The sequence below is a fragment of the Prunus dulcis genome, chromosome 6 (genome assembly GCF_902201215.1).
Source record: "Prunus dulcis chromosome 6, ALMONDv2, whole genome shotgun sequence".
Classification (NCBI taxonomy): Eukaryota; Viridiplantae; Streptophyta; class Magnoliopsida; order Rosales; family Rosaceae; genus Prunus; species Prunus dulcis.
This window is the reverse complement of record NC_047655.1, coordinates 6,430,878-6,452,897: the sequence shown is the minus strand read 5'-3', so window position 1 is coordinate 6,452,897 and position 22,020 is coordinate 6,430,878. Positions and strand designations below refer to the sequence as shown.

The 22,020-nt window shown below is 39.5% G+C and overlaps 1 pseudogene; it reads right to left on the bottom strand.

Annotated features, from left to right (window-relative positions):
* Positions 1-12,039: 12,039 nt before the first annotated feature.
* On the bottom strand, positions 12,040-20,920 carry LOC117630170 (annotated as a pseudogene).
* Positions 20,921-22,020: the final 1,100 nt, after the last annotated feature.

Sequence of the window (22,020 nt, the reverse complement as noted above, 5' to 3'; positions counted from 1 at the left end):
GCAGAACCATTCGCGCGATGAGAAATCTTTCGTCGCTCATATATTTGCGCGACGAAATTATTCGTCTCGCAAAACGTGCTTGCGAGACGTCTGTTTTCGTCGCGCAAGAATTACAAAAAATAAAAAAATTTATTTTTTAATTTTTTTGTTACACGCGGGTTTGCGCGACGAAATGGTGCCGTCGTGCAAACCTAATTGTACAATTTTTTTTTTTTTTTTTTTTGTATTTTGTATTTTAAATAAAATTGATTTTTTTTATTGATTAAACAATGAAATTGCAATAAAAATAAATTAGAATAAAATATTGTTATAAAATAAAATAAATGTATTACAAATAAAATAAATACACTAATGAAATAATGCATCAAAATCAACCGAGTCGTCGCCAATATGCGGGTCAGAGGCCTGGGCGTCAACCGGGGCAGTGGTCTGGGGGGGATGCTCGGGAGGGACGGGCTCGGAGGTCGGCTCATCAAAATGCGGGACGGGAATGCCGGATTGTGCGAGGGACTGCATAATGGCCGACAACTTGTTCTCAAGAGTGACCATATGTGCTGTCAAAGCAGTGACCTGACGTGAAGACTGCGCCGATGAACGAGGTCTAGGTTCCCTCCGCCGGGCATTCCCCATCCCTCGACAATATGTCCCCGCCCTCCTCCCGAGAGTCTGATCCAACGTCTCCGTCAAGATCTGAAATCCAGCATCCTGTGGAGGAGCCACAGACTCGATCGGAGTCTCGGGAGGAAGCTGGGAGGCGGACTCCTGAAGAACCAACTGCCTCCTCTCCACCATCGTCGTCTGTTGAACATAACATAAAATATAAATTAAAACATGCATACAAATTGAATGCGTAACATAAGAATTAAAATTAAATAATACTTACATGAAGGGACTCGGCCAACTCATTCCCGGGTCGAACATAAACGCCACCAAAGACGTCGATCTCTGGGAACTTGGACCCCTCCTAAATTGAACAAGAGAAGAAAAATATTAGTATGAAAAAAATAAATTAATAAAAATGACATTAAAAATGAAATACAAATTTTGTGATTATTACCCGACGCCGTGCATCCATCCTATACGAAAAGGGTCTGGAGCCGGAATGGTGGAGAAGGGTCTTTTTCTTCCTATTACCCTTATTCACTTGGGCTTTATTCTGTTATACAAAAAATGAAACGTATTAGTTAAAATATAAAAAATTAAATAATAATGAAATATAAAAATAAAATAAACATTAATAAGTAATAAGTAATAATTAAACAAATATAATTAAAAAATCCCGCAAATTCGGGCGCTTGAAAATGAGCGCAGAGCCACTCCCAGCTATCCTCCCGCCCCTCAAGCTCCTTCGGGCAACCCTCCTGAAGAGCGACTTGCGGATCATCATAGGCCTGAAAATGGTGGTGCAAGTCGCTTTTCCACTGCTTGTACCTCTCAGCGAAGAGTCTGTTGACGTACGTCAACGACTCTTCGTCGAGATCCTCCAAGTTATAGTTCGCCTGCAATCAATTAATTAGATACGTTAAGTAATAGAAATATACACAATTTTAAAGAAAAATAATGAAAATGTAAGGTACATACCGACAACTGGCCGCGAACCTCCGCTTTGATCTCGTCAGGCATGACCCTCCAAGACTTCCATTGCATCGGGCAATGGGTCCGCACGACGTGGCCAATGTCGGGGGCCAAGGAGCTATGCAACTCCGCCGTCGGTGCAGCCCGATGGCGCTCGTCGTATCCGATGCTGATACGACTGTTGGTCACCCGGGTGACCTTCGCCGTCTTCAGTTGACGACACGGTCCTCGGGTGTTCTTCTTCGCTGCAAAGAAATAAGGTATTAATGTTAAATAAAAAAACATTGTCAAATTTCAATATAAAATTAACAATACAAAAGTGTAGTTATACCTGGCTGTGATCCCGAGGCACCAGTACCGTCGGTCGATGTCGCGTCGATGGTGTCGGTGGGCCGGTGCCGCCGCCTAGCACTAGCTGGCTGCGCGACGGATGACGCAGATGACGCAGGTGCCTGGGACGCCCCGGGACCAACCACCACGTGGTCCAGCAAAGCTGGAGCAGTGGCAGCAGATGCCGACTGAGCCGGGGGATCCGAACTCGGTGCAGTCGTCATCGACCTACCACGCCTAATCAAGTCTGACATCTGCACATATAATTTCATTCAGAATTTAAACTAATTAATTAAAAGCATAGCATGACCTAGGGTTTGGAATTTCGGAGTATCCGGGTCTCCGATCAACGATCGGTCGAATCCTAAACGATCCTAGAAACACAAAGGTACAACTACGTGAGTTTCAGTTCGATCCAACGGTCCGAACATATCAAACCCGGAAATCGCACAATAGGCGAAATCCGATCAAGACTCAAACGGCAACCAAATTCAAATCCGAGCAAACCTACGCGCCCGTGACAAACAGGGGATTGCTCTGGGGATTGCTCTGGGACCCAAAGCCCCATTGCCACAGCATCCCAGCCACCACAGCGATAAAATTTTGTCCAAAGCGATAAAATTCGCCGGAAAATTCTAAAAACTAAGGGCCAAGGTTCCTACCCTAGGTTGAAAACATTAAATGGAGCCACTTTTGTTCTCGGACCTATCCCGAAAAATGGCCGGAAGTGGCCGGATTTGACATTCCAAAACCGGCCAAAACCTAGGTTATAATTTGTATTTCCTACATCAACAATTCAGTAAATCCTAACCAACCATCAGCTAGAGCACAAAAAATAGTCGAGAAATCATACCTCAGGCGTCGAAAATGGTGGCCGGAGGAGAGAGAAATCGGCCGGCGAAGATTCGGGAAAAATCGACGAATCCCTCCGACGGCAGCTCGACGGTGACGAGCGGAGATGGCTGAGGTGACGGAACGAGCGGAGGTGGCTTAGGTGACGGCGGAGAGAGAGGGCTGAGGTGACGGCGGAGAGAGAGGGAAAAACGGAGAAAAACCAGAAACTAGGGAAGAAGGGGGCATCGCGTCGTTTCTGCAAAATAGTATTAATGAATCTTGCGCGACGACAGATACGTCGCGCAATGTCTCCCAGAACGCAAACTTTCGAATTGGGATTATCGTCTGTGCCTTTTGCGGGACAAAATGTCATATATTTGTCGCGCAAAATACTTTCGTTCCGCCAAAATTTTGAGATTTAGGGTTTAACGGGAGGTTGGAACTGAAGGGTCTATGCCTTTTGCCAGACGAAGACAGTAAACTTAGCGCAAGGGGAACCATGCGCGACGGAAAACAGTATATTCGTCGAGCAAAACGCTTTCGTTCCGCCAAATTTTTGAGATTTAGGGTTTTGCGGGAGGCTGGAACTGAAGGGTCTGTGCCTTTTGCTCGACGAAGACAGTAAACATCGCGCAAGGGAAACCATGCGCGACGGAAAACAATATATTCGCTGCGCAAAACGCTTTCTTTCCGCCAAATTTTTGGGATTTATGGTTTAGCGGGAGGCTGGAACTGAAGGGCCTGTGCCTTTTGCGCGACGAAGACAGTAAATGTCGCGCAAGGGAAACCATGCGCAACGGAGAACAATATATTCGTAGTGCAAAACGCTTTCGTTCCGCCAAATTTTTGGGATGTAGGGTTTAGCGGGAGGCTGGAACTGAAGGGTCTGTGCCTTTTGTGCGACGAAGACAGTAAACGTCGCGCAAGGGAAACCATGCGCGACGGAAAACATTATATTCGTCACGCAAAACGCTTTCGTTCCGCCAAATTTTTGGCTTTTAGGGTTTAGCGGGAGGCTGGAACTGAAGGGTCTGTGCCTTTTGCGCGACGAAGACAGTAAACGTCGTGCAAGGGTCGCTAACGAAAATGAAGGGTCTTTGCCTTTTGCGCGACAAACAGATGTTATTCGTCGCGCGAGTTCAAGATTGTGATTCGGTTGAAATTTTCACTAAGTGTTAGAGGGGATGGGGGGGTGAAATGTGTTGCCAAATTGCGCGACGAACAGAAGGTATCCGTCGCGCAATCTTTTTCACTTAGACTTTGCGCGACGCATATATGTTATTCGTCGCGCAAAACCTGAAGCCTAAAATGTAAACCCTAAGCCCTAAGCCCTAAGCCCTAAACCCTAAACCCTAAAATAGTTTCAATGATCCAACCGGCAAACTTATTTTTTTTTTATACTTGTAGATCGTATACGCCAAAAATCAAAAAGACCAAACATTCAGATATCAGGGAACGGGACAAAATATTTCGACGGTTATAAATGAAAAGTCATGATTTAACGGTTATTTTAATTCCGATTTTGATCATTTTTTACAGCAACATTTGTTGACCCTATATGAGTACAATGACTGAATTTGATCTTCAATTTCAGATTTTTACACTAAGGGATACCACATAAACGTTAAGTTACATGTTGACAAATGTATGAACAAATTTTTTAGTTTTTGGTGAATATATGATTTTGATAGCACAGTCAGTTTACGAAACTAGTTTCAGTCATCCAACCGTCCAACTTGTTTTTTTATAATTCGAGATCATAGACAGCAAAATTCGGCCCAAAAAAACATTCAGAGATTAAGTAACGGGGTAAAACTTTTCGACGGTTCTAAATAAAAAGTGATGATTGAACGGTTATTTGAACTCCGATGTTGATGATTTTTTGCACCAACAGTCCTACACTCCATATGAATACAATGAACTACTTCGATCGCCAATTTGAAATATATATGTGTGTACATAATATACTGTAATGTTGCCTAATATATATTTGCGCGACGATCAATCGTCTTTCGTCGCGCAAAAATCCATGCGCGACGCAATCATTTTTGTCGCGAAAAACAATTGCGACGAGGTTTCTTCGTCGCGCAAAATTTATGCGACGCATTTTTATGCGTCGCGTATGGTATTTTTGCGCGACGATAATTTTTCTTCGTCGCGCAAATATTTTTGGCAAGGTTTTGTAGTCATCATTTTTTTATGCGTTGTATTTTTTGGAAAGGCTTTGTATTTCTTCATCAAAACCAAACTAAATTGATAATTAAGATTTGAATCGTCCGAATTTATCGGTTTGACTAGATTGATGCCACTAATCATGAACCAAAGTGAAGAAAAATAAGTGGCAAACAGGTAATATTTGAGAAATAACTTAAATTTTCTGTTTAAACATGAAGAAATAACTATATCTCAAAAGAAAAAATTAATAATTGAAGAGGCCTTAAGGCATGAATAAATAAATAACTAAATAAAAACCAATCAACAAGCATGGGATCGTAATAAGTACTGACTAAAGTATTGACTAAAGTATTGACATTCCAATTAAGTTTGTGATGAAATATGGAGAATGAATACACAACTACATATGGACAACTACATATATTCAAAGATTTGTATTACACAAAATGAATACACTAACATAATAAATTTACAAATAAATTCATTATTCATCATCTCAACTATAATAACTTTCGTTATCGTCGCTATCATCACTCTCGGTCTCCCAATCTTCTTCCTCCTCCTCCTCTATAACTGCATCTTCGGCGTTGCTAGGGCCCACTGCAACATCGTATCGGGGAAGATCACCGAGGTCAATTGTAATTGACTGAATCGGTATTTCGATTGAAGACACTCCTTCTATTTGAAACGGTTCTTGTATAACATTTGTATCTCGAAGTGTTTCCGCATCATTTTCCATTGAAGATTCTAAACGTTGGTCAGCCACATTGTCGACGCCGTTGTCACTTGGGTCTAGTTCTGGTATATCATACACGTTCCTATGATCCATCTTCTGCACAACTTTCCACCCGCTCCTGGCTTTAGGGTCATCTAGATACACAATTTGGGACGCCATGTTTGCCAAAATGTACGGGTCGTCATCATACCAAGTTCTGTTAATGTTCACAGACAGTTCTCCATGGTCGATTTTAACACTTCCCGCCCTATTTGGGTTGGTATCGAACCATCGACACTTAAACATGATGACTTGGTATCGATCTTTGTAAAGCAATTGCACGACAGTTGTCAGTTTGCCATAGAAATCAATGTCCGTACTTTCGCCTCCACCTGGGACATGGACACCGCTGTTTTGCGTAAACAACTTGTCATCTCGTGCGGCCCCCAAAAATTTGACGCCGTTAACATTACAACCCGAGAACAATTCAGCGCGAATTGGGCCGAACGCCAAGTTATATAACTCATCACTGTAAGTTGGGGAATTCGATGATTTCAATTTATTCACCTAATAGTATACAAAACCATTTACATGTTAGTCTGACAAAATGAAATACTACAATTTATATTTGTCAATTACAAAACACTTATAACTTACAGAATTCAAAAACCATTGTGGAAATAATTCACGGTGTTTCCGGGCAACCAAATGTGATGGATGTTCTCGCTTCATCATCTGTTCATGCTCATCTAAGTAGGCCATTATCTCATCACAATTGTTCAATACGAACCAATGCGCTACCTCCATGTCATTTCTAGAAAACGACTCTCCTCGTCCAGGATCTCCAAATGGTCGTGCGCTTTGGGCAAAAACAGAAATTTTTTCATTTCTCATACCTCCGTCATTATTGCATTGAGGACGATTGAAAACCGTCTCCACATCTTTTAAATACATTCCACAGAAAGTAAGCGACTCATATTGAACCCAAGCCTCTATAATTGATCCTTCGGGCTTTGCCCTGTTGCGTACACTTCTTTTCAGCTCTCCGAGAAGCCTGCCAAAATAAAACGATATGATACAAATTAGCAAACTGTCGATAATGATGCATACACAAATGATAAAGATTATATACCTTTCTATTGGATACATCCAGCGATAGTTGACAGGACCAGCAAGCAATGCCTCTTCCGGCAAGTGAACCATCACGTGCATCATACTTGTGAAGAAAGCTGGAGGAAATATCATCTCAAACTTGCATAGGACTTGGACAATGTCATGGCGCAACTGAAACATGTCTGTCCTTCGCAATGTTTTTGCCGTCAGTTGGGAAAAAATCTGGATAACAACATGATTGGCTTCACCACATCTTCCGGCAGTAGGTGTCGAATACCCACAGGAAGTAGGCGTTGCATAAACACATGGCAGTCATGGCTCTTAAGTCCAATAAATTTACCCCCATCGACATTCACGCAACGTGCGATATTAGAAGCATACCCATCGGAAAATTTGACAGACGATACAAACTTTAGAAACTCTTTTTTGTCATCCGGTTTCATAGAAAAGAATGCAAGATCCCTTCTAGCTTTATCACTGTCCCTATTCATCCATAAACCCCTTCGTATGCCCATTCTTTCCAAATCAAGACGAGCTTTGATTGTGTCCTTTGTCTTGCCCTCGATATCTAGAATCGTGCCCACCAATGTGTCAAATACATTTTTGTCAACATGCATCACATCTAGATTGTGCCTCAATTTGAGTTTCGACCAATATGGGAGCTCAAAAAACATAGACTTGTGAGTCCAGTTCATATGTGTAGAAGGTCTGGTCCGACTAACTGTTTTTCCGAACGGAGCAAAATCCAAACTGTTAAGCTGTTCCAAGATCTCATCACCAGACCATTCTCTAGGTCTGAGGCGACGCTCTGTGTTCCCGTTGAACTCTTTATCTTTTTCCCGCCACTCGTGGTCCCATGGCAACCATCTCCGATGACCAAGGTAACAAACTTTTCCCGCGTGCCAACCAGAAGTTACATCTTCCTTGCATACAGGACATGCCATATAACCCTTTGTGCTCCACCCAAAACCATTGCATATGCTGGAAAATCATTCACAGTCCACTTAACTGCTGCCCGCAAAGTGAACATCTTCCCAGTTGATTTATCGTACGTGCGAACACCGTTTGTCCATAAATCTTTCAGCTCATCAACCAGCGGCCTTAAGTAAACATCGATTGACCTCCCAGGATCCTCAGTTATCAAAACAGTCATCATCATGTATTCTTTTTTCATGCATTTCCAAGGCGGCAAATTATATGGGAATGCTAAAATCGGCCAAGTGCTGTGGTGTTGGTTTAGAACCCCATACGGATTGAATCCGTCAGTGGCAAGTCCCAATCTAACATTTCGGGGATCAGCAGCAAACTCGGGGAACGTTCGATCGAACTCTTTCCATGCCTCCCCATCTGCAGGATGCCGCATCACATCATCGTCTACCCGTTTTTCCTTATGCCATCTCATGTCTGTGGCAGTATGCATCGACATATACAATCTCTGCAACCTAGGTTTAAGGGGCAGATAACGCATCACTTTTTGTGGTATCTTAGTCGTTCTATTCTGGGATGTCATTTTGAACCTCGACTCATTGCATATAGGGCATGTATCCAACGTTTCATGCTCTTTGTAGAATAACATGCAATTGTTTTTGCAAGCGTGGATTTTTTCATAACCCAATCCAAGACCATGCAACACCTTCTGTGCATGTTTATGGTCTTTCGGCAAACAATTGTCCGTCGGAAGCATTCTCTTGAAAACCCCCAAAAAGTAATCGAAACACAAGTTCGACATACGATACTTTATTTTTCCGTGCATTAGCTCCACAATGGCAGTGAGAACGGAAAAGCTCTCGCACCCCGGGTATAACTCTTGGTTGGCATTTTTTAACAGTTTTTCATACTGTTCAAACTCCGCACTGTCTATTGGTGTAGGCACGTCATCTTCCCCTTCCTGATTGATGTTGGTCGATGCGAATGGAAAAGCATCCTGTATAATACCCATGACTTGATCATTAGGATCCACAATAGGTTCAACATTGTCCACTCTTGGGGCATTTGAAGACGAAGCATGGTCTACTTGTTCGCCGTGAAGGTTCCAAATGCTATATGTTTCAATCATTCCATTCCTTACTAAATGAAATCCAACATTTTCAATTGACTCAAACAACGTGTTGTTACACCTCCTACAAGGACAACGGATTCTAGTTGCACCCGGGTTGTGTCTACGTGCAAACTCAATAAAATCCTCGATTCCATCCAAGTATTCGTCTGCGCATCTATTCGGGTTCTGTATCCACCTTCTGCTCATAATTCCTGAAACCACAATCACGACACAACAATCACAACAACTTCATACGAAGTTATAATGTCACCTTATGCCTCCGGTAAGGGCCCTATCCCATTCGGGAATGCATAGTCCTGTCACGTAACCTACGGCTACATGAGATTAGATTTCGACGTGGATTAATTTCGGCAGCATCTCGACACAGTTCTTGAAGTGGGCATAGGTATAAATACCTACGTACCACCCGAAGAACGTACCGAGATGACACCGAAATCTCCACAATCGAAACCTAATCCTGTAGCCGAAGATTATGTGACAACACTATGCATTACCAAACTGTCCAAATAATGGGACAATTCAAGAATTAATTGGACCGCAGTCATGCCTTACGCATCCATGCACGAAATCCAACTAATCTCGAACGGGAAACTACGTGTTACTAAACATAAAAATAAAAGTACGAAGTTAATTTCAATTAACTTCGTACATCACAACACATTGTGCTACGTCACGCACAATTTCACAACATTATAAACATATAACTTCACAAAAAAAGTACAAACATAACAAACAAACTTTTACAATAACATACCTTCACAATCGTTCTCCACCAACCACTAATCACAAATATCCCTAATGAGAACAAAATTAATAGCATTAGTACGAATTTACATTAATACATTTAAACTCACGACAAAAAATACATACCTAATAAACATATAGAATTCACAGCAGAGCAGCAGCAGGGAGGGAGAGTGAGAGAGAGGCAGAATGCAATGCATTCTGCCTCTGCAATGGCAGATACAAATATGGAGAAGAAGGACTTTGCGCGACGAATAGGAAATTCGTCGCGCAAAACGCCGTCGCGAAAACCTACTTTTCCGTCGCACAAAACAACATTTCCGTCGCGCAATCACGTGTCGACAGCTACTTTTTTGCGCGACGAAGAAATTTATTCGTCGCACAGACATTTCGTCGCGCGAATACAAACGGGCGTCGCGCAAAGTTCATTCTTCGTCGCGCAAATTGAAATATTTCGTCGCGCAGGTTTGCACCGCTATTACACTTTACGCGACGACGAACTTCCGTCGCGCAAAAACCCACTTCCATATTGGCGCCAAAATTAGGGTTCCCTCGTTTTCTTACGCGACGGTTGATGTTTTCGTCGCCCTAAGTTGTCTTTTGCGACGAAAACACTCGTCGCGCAAAATGTTTTTACCGCCATAAAAGGCGGCAAATTCCGCTCTATCTTTGCTCGATGAATGAGTTTAAGTGTCGCGCAATATGCTCATGCGCGACGGGTCTTGTCGTCGCGCAAGAGTTTGGCGCCATTTTTCGTAGAAGTTGCATCTTTGCGCGACGTAATTGTTTTACGTCGCGCATAGTGTCTATCCGCGACGAAATTATTTGTCGCGCTAGTTTTCTGTTCTTTGAGCGACGGAAGTTATTTTGCGTCGCAAAAGTGTTCTTTGCGCTACGAAATTGTATTCGTCGCGCAAACTTCCGTCGCGCAAATAGTAAATCGTAGTAGTGAATGCAATGTTGGTCACGATTGCTTCAAGCTTGCCGAAAATCTTCCAACTCTCCTTATGTTGAATCCGATATTGGTCACGATCGATTCAAGCTCACCGGAGAAAAACTACCCCAACGGTCTTGGTGCTCTCAACCATACGTCATCGAACAATGTAAATGAATGCAATATAAATGATTAAAGTGTTTGATAAATCACCAAGTAAACATGGAACACTTGATGATTTATCTCAGATAAAAACGCAAATCTCTTAAACGTTTAAGCACACAAAACTATTGTTGAAAAGCTGTCCAAGAAGAAAAACATCAAGCCTTATTTTATATAACTTTTTCTTCTCTAGGAAGAAAAGTCCACGTCCAAAACACAAGCAATTTCATTGAAGGCTAACCAAATAACCAAAGATATGTTTCCTAGTCAAAACCAAAATCACCAAATAAGTATGAGCCAAAGCAAGAAGGTTTTTGTCACAATATTACTCTTTAAAGACCCTTGATATTATTGAAGCAAGTTTCTAGAATATCACAATGAATTTGTAATAGAGTATCTGATAGTTACTTGATTTGCAAGAACTCAAGACTTGGCCCAAAAGAAGAGGCTTGATAGGAAATGAAGAAAAAAGGAAAGCAAATCAATTTGAAACAAACATGCTTAAATAAGATGCACTCCTAAAGGAATTTTAATTGATTTAAAAATCAATGAAATAAAATCATGTCAGACTTTAAAAAAACATTTCCTGCAAGAATGCATGAAAAATGACATGTCTTACCCTTCAAATCAAATGGCTTATACGTGTTAAGTCATAATTTTGGAATTCGGGAATTGCTGAGTTGTTTCAATCCCGCAGTTTTTAAAAATCAGAGACATAAATTTTGCTTCAACCTTACAGCTAATTGACACTTCCAAACTAATATTAAGTTCTAGGAAATGCCAACAACATTTCATACTAACAGTGAAAATAAAATTGTTCAAATTCAGGGATGTGGCTGTGTTTATGGCAGGATTTTTGGGTTGGGTGGAGGAGAGAGAGAGAGAGAGAGAGAGAGAGAGAGAGAGATGTTGCAGTGGCCTACGTTGCTGGAGCTGGATGGGAGAGTTGTTTTTAATTTTTTTTTTCTTTAAGATTTGTTTATCTGGGAAGGAAGAAGAAAAGCGAAATGAGGAGAAGAGGAAGAAAAAAAAGAAGGGGGGGAGGGGGGGGGGGGGGGGGGGGGGGGAGAGAAGAGGGGAGGGAGGTTGGGAAGGAAGAAGAAAACAGGAAGAAGAGAAGAGAGAAGGAGAAAAGGAAGAAACAAAGAAAAATGAGAAAAAAGCAAAAAAAGAAAAAAGGAAGGGGGGTGTCGACTGAAAGCAATTGCTTTTAAGTTGTTTTTTTAAAATATATTTGCACATTAATTTATTTATTTGTTATCTTGAATTATACATTTTTTATTTTATAATGAAAATTTTAGTTTTTAAAAAAATTTTAAACATCATGTCCTTCTTTGTCATTATACACTATTACAAAAAAATTTACCTAACACATTTACATTGCTTTTCATACTCACAACACTTTTACAAATATAGATTATCAAACACTTAACTGCTTCACTTCACAGTTGTTTATTCTCACAGAACAGCAGAATCAGTTTTTTTTAATAGCACATCAATACCAAACTAAGCCATCTGCACTTCTTGCTATCAGGGCCAGAATTGCCATATGCACCCTTTACATTTTGATACTTGTACAAGCTAGCACACGCTAAATAGTAACCAAAATTTAGCACCCCCACCACAACCAACATCCAACACACATTTTCTAGTTTCCCATTGTTTATATTGTCTGGCAGCCATCTTGTAACCCTTTGAATCAGATTAATCACACCTGTGCCTAAATAAAATGAAATCCTAACGATCATCGCAATCATGGCAGTAGATGTGCTTCGGATTGACATCAGAAATTCTTGATAGTACAATGCAACTTGTCCTGGAAAATGAAATGCCTCTCAAATGCCTACCAAAACTAACTGTGGGAAGAGCCATAAGGCCAACATGGGGACAATAGCACCAGGCTGGTCTTGGAGGTGGTGGGTTTTTGCTATCTCAAGCCGTTTCGACTCCACAAGTGCTGAAACAGACATGCCAGAGAATGTTTAACACGTGGCCTAATCCTATGCGTTGGAGGGATGTTGGGAACTGACCAGTTAACTTCTGCCATATGGGACACAAGAACCTGTCGATAAGGGAGAGCGAGATGGCAGTGGAGATTAGGACAATGACTAAAATAGACCATGCTAGGATTTTAAAATGAGGTCCAATCTGACGGTCCATGGTGAGAGCCTGCAAGATGGTTAAGTTGTATTGGACTGCTATTGGGGTACCTAAGAAAATACTTCCTGACCATAATGGCAAAATTCTTAAGAGGGTCTAGAAATCTTCTACTTGTTGCACTGTGCATAGTCTCCGTGGTTTTCCAATGGAACCATCTGGCTTAATGTCTCCTCCAATTCTCTGTGCTGCAAGGTTAAGAAACCTGCATATATATAAAGAAGGCATGTATCATAAGATTCTGCTGGTCCAAAGGCTTTTCAAGCATATTAAAAGTTTGTAGCAGAAGCAAGAATTGTAATATAGCAAAAGGGTAGAAAGGAAAAAAAAAAAAAAAAAAAAGGCAAGGAAACTATCTTTTATGAAGTTTTTTGAATCTTTTTGGTACAAAAATAAGGCTGAAACAGAGAAAATGAGATTATTTAATTGATGCATAATGGAATTCGAACTTAGACCTCTTCCGACATTAGGAAGAGAGACACCACTAGATTAAAAATTAGAAAAGTCATTTTCTTTTGATGATGAGGGAGGAGTAGAGTAGAGATCATATGGCCCCAAGAGATGAGAACTAGGCAACAAAGTCCATGCAAATAATGAGACTTTTTAAAGCATTTGGTGCATGTTGTTTTTCTCTCATTAATAATTAAATGCATTTGCTTTACATGAAGTTTCTAGCAAGTGTTGCACCTGGTTTGAGCGCATATCTATCCAAGTGGTCATCTCTATCATACCAAAATGCACGCCCCTCCTGTCACCCACTATTAAAATGGAAATAGAAATTTAAAACAAAACGTGCTTCCTTTGCTCTCCACCGCACTAACATTTTGACTGCACCATATCTCAAAATCTCTAGTGCTAGCTCCTCCTCCTGACCAATCAATTTGCATTGGTGATCATCAAGACCACTGCCTGCTCTAGCATGTCAACCATTAATTGGTAACCTGTTTTCAAACTCTGATCATACATTAGATTTTAATTTTTGTCTTAACTTAGATGCACTAGTATACCTAATCCTAATGATATACCTAATACAAGGGTCAACATATCATAATCTAATCTAACACATCAGCTTAGTGAACAAAAAAACATATCAAAAGGAAATCTAAATGGCTTAGAGGTTTGATGATCACTGGATCTCAAAAACTTAAACTGTTAAGAAATTGGTCAATAACGATAAGACATACGAGAGAATGAGAAATTAAAGCGTCATTGATACTATGTTTGACACAATGACCCTAAAATCTTAAGTTTTTAGCTATAATAAAAGATTAGAAATGTAAAGTAATGCTGTGGGTGTTGCAAAACCCACCAAGTCATCCGTCACTCCACCATGCCCATAGTAATAATCTTTGCTTCCATCAGACGAGTGCTGGAGGCTCCTTTTCCGTGCTGAAGCAACATCCACACGAGCCAAACCCACAAATGGGCTCCCTTGTGGTTTATCAAAACGATAGAAACGGGCCCCACACAAGAAAATGACCAGTCCAATTAGAGCATCTCTAGTGCGGGCCCTTTTGTCATGGCAAGAGGCCCGTTTGCTCGGTTTCGGCCCTTCAGGGCAGAAGAAGCAGCCCAGGTAAGCCCTGGGTCCCACCAGCCTCCTTGGGTTTTCTTCTCCTCCCATTCCCCATGTGACCATCACCCTCCACCTTTAGACCAATCATCCATCCTCAAATCAATCCCCCACCCCATAAATCCCTCCCGGTCTTCCCCATTCTTTTTGTTCTCTCTCCCCAGCCGAGACGTATCCGCCAGGCCCATCCCCATGCGAGATCCGCCCTCATACCACCCCAAGCACAACGCTACCATACAACCACCCCGACAAGACCCAGACCCATTCCATTCCCTAGCCTTTGCCTCCAGACCCAGACCCATCACTCCTTTCCTCCCTAGCAGCGGCAACATATCCATGCTCCCGTCCCCCACTCGCAGAACCCAACCTGCACCTACACAGAGAGAGAGAGAGAGAGAGAGAGAGAGAGAGTATTATTTCAATTTTCAGTTTTTTATTTATTTTTAACATACAAAATGACCATTTTGCCCTCATATTTAATGGCAAATTAGATGAAATGTTGCATATTTAGATGGCATGGGGAAAATTAACAGAGAAAAGAAGTTCATATCCTTAATTTTTTTATAAAAAAGATAGGGAATAAATCGAAAGTTATATACAAGTTTTGGGGCCAAATCACCAATTAACCCTTACTACAAAATTGGTCAAATATCACGAATACATGTCTTGTGCCCTCCCCTCTAACTTACCGCACAAACAAATTTTATTTGTGAAGTTTTTATATAAAACACAAATAATTGTATTAAATCGATTTAGATAGAGCATTTTTTTTTTATGGACACAAAAAATAATGCCAGATATCAATTTAATGTAGGTAATAAGTACAATCTAACATGTTCTTCACGAAAAGTAATAATCTTTCTTATGTAGACACAAATAGTTGTGTCTTTATCTGACACATGTGACAATACTACACACACGAAAACTATATTTGTGCCCAATAATTTATATATAGTGTACTTTTCTAAGTTAAAAAGAAAAAAACAAGACTTTTCTAAGTTACAATCACGCAATGAAAGCGACAACTTTATATATATTTAGCCTTAGGGGTGCCTTATATATCATTAGCCATATATATTTAGCTGTACAAAGGCTAATGGGTAATTTTACATCCAGTAATTAAGAAGGCATGTATCATTAGCCTTTTATATGTATTTTCAGCTGTCCAAAGGCTTTTCAAGCATATTAGAAGCTTGTAGGGAAAGCGAAATTTGTAGTATAACAAAAGGGCAGAAAGAAAAACAAAACAAAACAAAAAAGGCAAGGAAATGATCTTTTATGAAGGCTTTTATCTTTTTGGCACAAAAAAAGGAGATTCAAATTTGGACCTCTTCCAACATTAGAAAGAGAAATATTACAATGTTAAAAACTAGAAAAATCATTTTCTTTCGATAACAGAGGGATGAGTAGGGATCATATGCCCCCAAGAGATGACAACTAGGCAACAAAGTCTACCCAAATAATGAGACTTTGTAAATCAAGGCATTTGGTGCATTTTGTTTTTCTCTCACTAATAATTAAGTGCATTTGCTTTACATGAAATCTCTCCACACAATTGTGCGCCATGATGAAAACACGACCATTTTGACTGCACCATATCTAATATCTCTAGTGCTAGCTCCTCCTCCTGTCCTGTCGAATCAATTTACATTGATGATCACCAAGACCACTCCCTGCTCTAGCACGTCAACCATTAATTGGCGCGACCTGTTTTTAAACCCTGACAAGATGCCTTATTATTAAACTCTGATCACAGATTAGATTTTAATTTTTGTCCTTCATTAGGTACATTATTAACTTAGGTGCATTATTCTACCTAAATGGCTTAGAGCGATTAGGTACATTATTAACTTAGATTTTAATTTTTGTCATTCATGAACTAGCGCGCGCTGATGTCAGCGCGACGACAATTTCAACGAAAAGTTGCCACATGTCGCCTCCTCAGCCCTTCGATCAGCATCTCCGAATCTAATCCTACGACTGAGCCTTTTTTGGGCAATAAAAATATGAAAAAAAATCGGCAATTTTTTTTAAAAATTCTAAAAAATTCAGATTTTTTTTTCTTCTATAAATACCTATCAATACCCTTCACTTTCAACATCAATCCTTATACATTTCATTACACTTCTACTATTATTCACTCTTTACTCAACGTTTTCCTATTTTTCATCTTGTATTTTGACTTCATATTTTTATGGCTTCTTCTATCGAAACCGGAGGGGCTTGGAGCACCATGGAAGATGTTTCCTTGTGTGAGGCTTGGCTCCAAATTTGTCATTGTCCCGTGTTCGGCAATGAGATGAAATTTTTTCATATGTGGAAAAAAATTCATGCCGAATTTTGTGAAAAAATTCCGGGGTCTACTCGTATGGAGATGACATTTTCCAGTATGTGGAAAATTCTCAATAAAGAGTTGGAAAAATGAAGAGCTGCCCTAGCAAAAGCGATGGACAATTATAGAAGCGGGGAAAATCGTACTAACGAGGTAAGTATTTTATAATTTTTGTTTTATTAAGTTTAATCTCCTAATATATATATATATATTGTTAATATTGCTTGCATTTTCAATATTTTGTTAATATTTCTTGCATTTTAAATATTTTGTTCATATTTCTTACAATAGCAATATGTTGTTAATATTTCTTGTATTTAAATATTTTGTTCATATTTCTTGCATTATCAATATTTTGTTAATATTTCTTGCATTTTAAATATTTTGTTAATATTTCTTGCATTTTCAATATGTTGTTAATATTTCTTGCATTTCCACTTGTTTCTTAATTTTCTTGCACTTCTAATTTATTTGTAAGGTTAATTGCATTTCCATTATTATTTTTTTTGTTACTTGCATATCCAATATATTTTAAATATTTATTGCATTTCCATTTTTTTGTTAAATAGATGATTCAAGCACAAATGTGGTTCGGTGCAACTGGGGGTGGCAAAAAAAGTTTCAACCATCATGAATGTTGGGAGGTGGTGAAATATTACAAACGCTTCATAATTATTCCGACGGGTCCCGCCGTTGTGTTAAACGAGACGTCATTCCGTGATTCAATGACATCAGATTCACCTTTCCATTCTCCTATGAGTTAAGACTCACCCATTGAAAAGGAGCAGAGGCCCATTGGCCGAAAGGCAGCAAAGGCAAAGAAAGCGGGTGATTCAAGCAATAATAATTCAAATATTTTAGAGGAAATTGCAAGGCAAAACGGCATAAGAATAGAAATGGAGCAAAAACGCCAAGATAACGAGTTGGCCCTTCAAGCTGAGTATGCACGAGAAAGGGAGTATTTGCCCAAAAAAGATATGGACAAGACGGATCGGGAAACCATGACAATGGATACAAGTCATATGTCCCCTAAAACAAAACAATTTTGGAAACTAGAACGAAGGGATGTTATGAGAAGAAGACTTTTCCGGGATGATAGGCCTAGTAACACGGATTGGTTAAATGATGGAAACCATTAAATTAGTTAGCATACCTTTTATGTATTTGTATTTTTCATGTTTTGTATTAAAGTTGTTGTAATTCATGTATTTTATTTTAGTAGTAGTAATTCCTGACTTGTATTACATTTCGTTATTTAATAAACAAAGCATTCAATAAATTACCTTTTTATTCAACATAATCCATACTTCAAATAAAACATAATAAATAAATAAATAAAGTACAAACAAGTCACAATAATAATAACCAACCACAACTAAATCATAATAAATAAAAATACAATACAACCTAACCATAACTAAATAAAACATAACCAAAGCATCTATGCTCCATCATTCATCTTCATTGCCTTTCACCGCCCATAGATGCTCTATCAAGTGAACTTGACGCATATCATGAATATACGTAGATTGCATATTTGTATATCGATCTATCATTCGGGTCATCAAATGACCATCCCTCACCAACGGTTTCGGCTCAAACGGTTCTCCACTTGGCCCCATGGGCCTTTCATAAATCCGTGTAAAGGTTGTGTTCATTGGATCCGGTTCGTAGACCTCTAAAGCATCATAATCGTACTCATCCTCCACAATCATATTATGGAGGATGATGCAAGTCATCATAATGTTTCTGAGGATCTCCTCATCAAACATACGGGCCGCACCTCGAATAATCAACCACCGAGCTTGAAGGATGCCAAAACACCTTTCGACATCTTTCCTGTATCCCTCTTGATAGGTTGCAAATAATTTTTGCTTATGGGATTGGGGATTCGGAATCGATTTGACAAAAGTGGTCCACCTCAGGTTGATGCCGTCAGCTAGATAATACCCTGTCTGGTACACTGTATTGTTGACTTGATAGGTGATATTGGGGTCCTGGCCTCTCAATACATCGTTGAAGACCGAGGATTGACCCAGCACGTTGAGGTTTAGGATCCTGCAACTCCAAAGAAGGCATGCCAAACCCATGTGTCGAAGCCAGCAACGGCTTCAAGGATGATACTTTTTTGGCCTTTTCTATTTCCGTAATCACCTTGCCAGGCAGTTGGGCAATTCTTCCATTGCCAGTGCATGCAGTCGATGCTACCAATCATTCCTGGAAATCCTCGAGCTTCGGCTTTTTGTAGAAGCCGTTGGAGGTCCCTGGGAGTAGGTCTACGCAGGTAGTCCCTAGTGTACAGAGTTTCAACTGCTTGACAAAATCTTACCAAAGCCTCCAACGTAGTGGACTTCCCCATCCGGGCAATCTCATCCACCTGATCAGCAGATGCTCCATACGCCAACATTCGTATAACAGCTGTAAGCTTTTGCTCTGGAAGAAGCCCCAAAACCCCAGTAGCATCACACTTTTATGCATCATAATTGCAAATATCATACATGAATTTATTGAACAAATGAGGTTGCATTCTAAATCGCCTTCGAAAATCAACATCAGAGTACAAAGAAGTTGGGATAAAATAATCTTCCAAAAGATTCTTACCCCGAGAATACCTATGTCTTTCCACATTCCGACAGCGGCCGACTTGTGAACCACATAGGTGACCTTGGTTCTCTTCATCTTGCAAAGCCACTGCTATGAGAACTTGTTCATCGACTTGTCTCTGCAACTCATTGATTTCATCTGCTCTATGGTTTCTCTTATTTGTTTCTCGCTCTTCCCTCTCCAAGCATCTCCTAAAATCTTCCATTGAGAATGAATGAAGTATGAATTCTAAACTCTGAGAAATGAAAATATAGAAAGATATGGTGTAAGATGTATGAGCTAAGCCTCTGGTTTTATAGAAAATTTTGGCAAGATAGACATGCCACGTGGCTTGATTTGATTGGATGAAAATCTTATCTGAAATTTGAAATTCATCCGAAATTTGAACCCTAATTTGTATGAAATTTGAATTTTAAATTCATCTGAAATTTGAACCCAAATTTATCTGAATTTTGAATTTTGAAATTCATTCGAAATTTGAACCCAAAAATTTATCTGAAATTTGAATTTTGAAATTTATCCGAAATTTGAATCCAAAAATCTTATCCGAAAATTTTATCCGATTATGAATAGTCTTGACATGTAGGAACTCGGAAATCTTATCTGAAAATATTATCCAAATTAATTATTTCTATTAAAAAATAAGGGGAAAAAACAAAAACAAAAAACAAAAAAGAATATTAATTGCCCTTAACCATGGCAATGGGTGGAAACACAAAATACTATTTGCAAGGGCAACCACTATTCAAGTGAATAGTAGCTGCCCTAGCTCCCCCCTTGCCATGGCTAAGGGCAAATGGGTGGAGTTGCTCTTGGTGAACAAAAAAAAACATCAACATCTTCTCAAAAGGAAATCTAAATGGCTTAAATGTTAGACGATCATTGAATCTTAAACTGTTACGAAATTGGTCAATAACGATAAGGCATATGAGAGAGAATAAATCAAAGTGTGGTTGATGCTATGTTATGCTAACCCTAAAATCTTAAGTTAGCTAATAAAACATTAGAAATTTAAGTAATGCTTGTACCTGAAGCTGGAGCTAGGTGTTGCAGAACCCACCAAGTCATCTGTCACTCCACCATGCCCATAGTAATAATCCTTGGTTCCGCCAGACGAGTGCTGGAGATTCCTTTTCCGAGCTGAAGCAACAACCACGCGAGCCAAACCCACAAATGGGCTCCCTTGTGGTTTATCAAAACGATAGAAACGGGCCCCACACAAGTAAATGACCAGTCCAATTAGGTTGGCAATGGTGGCCAAACCCTAATCTCCAACTCACATTGCCCTCAACATAGACGATGGCTGTGATGCTGACCACTGTAGCTGCGTAGAGGGTGAAGAAGAACCAGTTGAAGTAAGTGGCTTGGTTCTTAGGATTTTCAAACTGATTTGCTCCCATTGTTGCCATTGTGTATCTTGTACCTCCCACCCCAATTATTGCTAGGGCTATAGCTGTGTACAAGATTGCATGTTGTAGCTTGGAGGTGGGTTCCTTCACACAAGGTTGAAGCTTCAACGAGTTAAATGTCTCGGTCAACGCTAATAGAACAATGCCCTGCAAGCCAAGCCAAGCCAAGAGATGATTATTAAGATTGCAATATGATATGATCATATATAGATGTGGAGTTCTGACTATTTAGGGGGGTCCATGTGATGCATAATTTTGTCTTTTAAGTCACTAGCGAGTTGGGCATTTATAAGCAGTAATGCATCTTTTCGCTCTAAAAAAGAATAATGCTAGAATTACCACATTTAATTACGATGTTAACTAACCGCATGACATGATATTAGAGTTTAAAGAATTTTTGTGTCATACACGACTTCCCTTTTTATACATTTATAATATACCTTTTAAAACATGCATGTGCTACGACTATAGTGAAGCTCACATATATGTTGCATATCAAAGTCACATGATGGGCTCATACAATAATTCTTGCAGAAGTATGTAGAATTATGGTTGTTTCGCATAATTCTCCATTGATTTGCGAATTTAAAGATTCATCGATTGGGATTTGTTTCTATTTTTAGTAAGATTACTACTCAAATTGTGGTTGTTCAGATTGATTTGACTTGTTGACTTCAATTCCATGTTTGGCTATGGAGGTTCTACATCCACAACTATGATATATGGTGGATTTCACATTGTTAATTGCATTTCTGCTATGTGGGTCATGTATATGTTCTTTTGGTTGAGTATGTCTGCTATTTATCCTCTATCTCTCCGATTTCAACAATTGGAGAATTACTATGTTCAAAGATTCAAGTTTTGTATTCACTTTTGATTGATAGTTATTGTAGCCGATGTTGTATGTTGCTAGAATCCCAAATCAAATATAATGGGTCCTAATTTTATAAGAGAGGTAGTTATAGTACATATTGTTTTATTCAAATTGACTGTGTCATGTTAAAGGACTCGTACATTTTCAATCACATTAGCTAACTAGATGATACATTTCTTGATATGTACTTTTATATTAATCATTATGGCCAGTAGTTATAGTTAGAATACTTTAATGAAAGAGAAACAGAGAGAGAAAAATTGAGAAGAAGATGAACTTTTCTATATTGTTTCTCAGATAACTATACAATTACAGAGAGTTAAGTTTCATAAGGCTCTAACTAATTATAACAGCTTAGTAACTAATTCTAAAACATCAGTCAATAGATGACACTTGTCACAACCCTAGTTCTACACAATCTAACATCCCC